Source organism: Lathyrus oleraceus, chromosome 5 (genome assembly GCF_024323335.1).
Source record: "Lathyrus oleraceus cultivar Zhongwan6 chromosome 5, CAAS_Psat_ZW6_1.0, whole genome shotgun sequence".
Classification (NCBI taxonomy): Eukaryota; Viridiplantae; Streptophyta; class Magnoliopsida; order Fabales; family Fabaceae; genus Lathyrus; species Lathyrus oleraceus.
In genome coordinates, this window is record NC_066583.1 from 240,851,858 (window position 1) to 240,855,150 (window position 3,293).

Below are 3,293 nucleotides of genomic sequence, written 5' to 3' on the forward strand. Positions count from 1 at the left end.
AGTTGACTTTTTAGAGTTTTGGTTTTCTATCCTTGGGTCAGACGGTCCTTCCACTTCCGTTCCACTTCTCAGTATAATTGCATGAGCGTGGCTTCTTGGGTTAGGTTGGGGTTGGCCAGGAAATGTACCAGTTGGGGCAGCAGTAGGCGCTTGTTGTTGAGCTACTTGTGATATTTGCGTTTCCAGCATTTTGTTATGAGTAGCCAGGGCATCTACTTTACTTGCTAGTTGTTTAATTTGTTCGCCAGTGTGTACATTCTGGTTTAAGAAATCTTTATTGGTTTGCTGTTGAGAAGCTATAAAGTTTTCCATCATGATTTCCAAGTTGGATTTCCTAGGGGCGTTATTGTTAGATGTAGATGGGGTTGGCTTCTGATATCCCGGAGGTATAGCTGGGGCTTGATTTGGAGATTGTCCAGGTGCGTATAAAGCATTATTACTCTTATATGAAAAATTGGGATGGTTCTTCCAATTTGAGTTATAGGTGTGCGAATAGGGGCTTCCTTGAGCATAGTTTACTTGCTCCGCTTGGATTCCTGTTAGGAGTTGACAATCTGCAGGAGTGTGACCTTGGATTCCACAGACTTCGCAATTCTGAGTTATTGCAACTACGGTGGCTGGAGGTGATACATTTAAACTTTCAATTTTCTGGACCAGAGCATCCACTTTTGCATTAACATGATCAAGGTTACTTATCTCGTACATGCCAGTTTTCGTTTGAGGTTTTTCCACCATTGTTCGTTCGGTGCCCCACTGATAGTGGTTTTGAGCCATGCTTTCGATAAGTTGGTAAGCGTCAGCATAAGGTTTGTTCATTAGTGCACCACCTGCGGCGGCATCTATTGTTAACCTCGTGTTGTACAGGAGACCATTATAGAATGTATGAATTACTAACCAGTCTTCTAAACCATGATGTGGACAAAGTCTCATCATGTCTTTGTATCTTTCCCATGCTTCGAAAAGAGACTCGTTATCTTTCTGTTTAAATCCATTTATTTGGGCTCTTAACATAGCTGTTTTGCTTGGCGGAAAATATCGAGCAAGAAAAACTTTCTTCAACTCGTTCCATGTGGTGACTGAGTTGGAAGGAAGAGATTGAAGCCATCTTCTAGCGCTATCTCTTAGTGAGAAAGGAAAAAGACGAAGTCGAATTGCCTCTGAAGTGACACCATTAGCTTGAACAGTATCAGCGTATTGGACAAATACGGATAAATGAAGGTTAGGATCCTCGGTAGGATTCCCAGAGAATTGGTTCTGTTGCACTGCCTGCAACAGTGAAGGTTTGAGTTCAAAGTTGTTTGCTTCGATTGCGGGTGGAACAATACTTGAATGCGGTTCATCTTGCGATGGAGCGGCGTAATCTCTAAGAGCACGAGCTGGTTCTGCCATCTCGGGTATCGAAGGGAAAATATTTTTGAAATCAGGAAGTTCTACAGGAGGGAGATTGTTTGCAGCACGATATTCCCGAATTCGTCGTAAGACTCGGAGATATAGTACGATATCGTTGATTTGTAAGTAGAGCGGCTCGCCTTGTGAGCGAGTGCGTGACATACAAATCAACGAAAGAAAGAAAAGAGAAAGAAAAGCCTTTGTCTCTACAGCGTAACAGGAGAGTTACGATATCGACTAAATAAAAGTCCCCGGCAACGGCGCCAAAAACTTGATCGCTCGACTTTATGAGTCGAATTTGGGGTACAAACTGCAAGTGCACAGTTCTATCGCGTAGTTTTAAAAGATATCGATCCCACAAGGACTTATGAATCGTCATACCGTTATCTAAGGTTACTTCGTAAAGCTAAGGCAGGTAATACTTTGATTTTTGGGGGAAAAGGCTAAAACTAAAATAAGATCCAAAATTAATATCTAATAAGCGGATATCGGTATGTAATTCGTCGTAATTAGGGAATCAATTCTTTATTGGTTTCTTGGTTTTAAAGTAAATCTTTTCAGTTGACGCTATTGGTTAAAAGTTTTATCTCAAACTCTCGCTCTGTTGAATAAACTATGATTTTATATTAACGTAGCTGTCACTTATAGTTAAGTCAAAAACCACTTTTTGAAAACAATAGAATCCGTAGAAACTCTTTTTAAGAAAACACTAATCGTTTAAACACCCTTATCTCAAACTCTCGCTCTGTTGACTTAGGTTGTATAATTAAATTCAAATGCTTAACTCTCGTCCTCACATTCAATCTTTAAAAATACTTTTTGAAAAATGTTAGAATTTAATTAACTCTAAAAATTGCTCTCACCCTGATCTAGAATTAATGTCCAATTTACACTGTCCAGTCAAAACCTCAAACTCTCGCTCTATTGATTTTAACTTCTTTATGTCTCTTACTTTCGTACAAAAACTTTGTTATTAAACCTGTAAATTGGGACCGTAAAAAGAGTGATTTTAATTTTAAACTTAATTAAACCAACTTAGTTTTGATTCCTTCATTCCGCTTACTTTACATACCGATACCTAAATAAATTAGCCAGACATGCTAAACAGACTTAAATAAATATCATGCATAAACAGATTCATCACAGGCAAGCAGCAAAAATTAATAATAAAAGCAAGCATATATAAATTCAACAAATAAATAAAGAACCTGAATAATTAAATAGCAGTCTTGAACACTCCACCACAGACCGGTTGGATTTGTTCTTGAGTTCTTCAATCAGGCAGAAAAATAAAGCGAAGGAATAAAAAAAACTAGATTCTAACGTAAGGTTAGATCCGGTAAAAGGTACACAATAGTTTCCGGTGTAGAAACTATTGTGCGAAAAATTAATTAAGTGCTATAAAAGGAAATAGAATTGCAAAAGAAACAATCTAAAAATTATAAAAGAAATACTATAAGGAATATGCTTAAGCTGCTGGAAAAAGAAAAAAGGCAAAGAAAAACTAAAACTGGAAAACTGTCTGGAAAGCGTGGATCCTAGAGCTTTCCAAAAAGCTACTATTTATATGCTACCTCCTGCAACTGCCTTCCGCGTCAAAAGTCTTCAACGTGCAGAATAGTTGGGCGTGGAAATAGGACTCAACTTCTCTGAAGCGTTCCTTGTGCCTCAAATATAGGGGAATGGTGGGACGTCCGTCACACCATGTGTGACGCTCGTCACACAAGTGCATATAGCGTGACGCTCGTCACGACCTCTGTGACGCTCGTCACAAGCACAACGCCTGTGCCTTCTTTGGGCTGGGCTTAGCTTTTGCTATTTGTTTCCAAAAACTTCTTTTTGCACCTCCTTTTCTTCCTTTTTTTTTTACTTTTGCTACAAATAGATACCTGAGATAAATAGAA

General features: G+C 38.7%; 1 non-coding gene across 1 annotated transcript; it reads left to right on the top strand.

Annotated features, from left to right (window-relative positions):
- The first annotated feature begins 904 nt into the window (after positions 1–904).
- LOC127088382 (small nucleolar RNA R71) lies at positions 905–1,011 on the top strand. Its single transcript, XR_007790220.1, has one exon. It is a non-coding gene; the product is annotated as a small nucleolar RNA R71 (small nucleolar RNA).
- Positions 1,012–3,293: the final 2,282 nt, after the last annotated feature.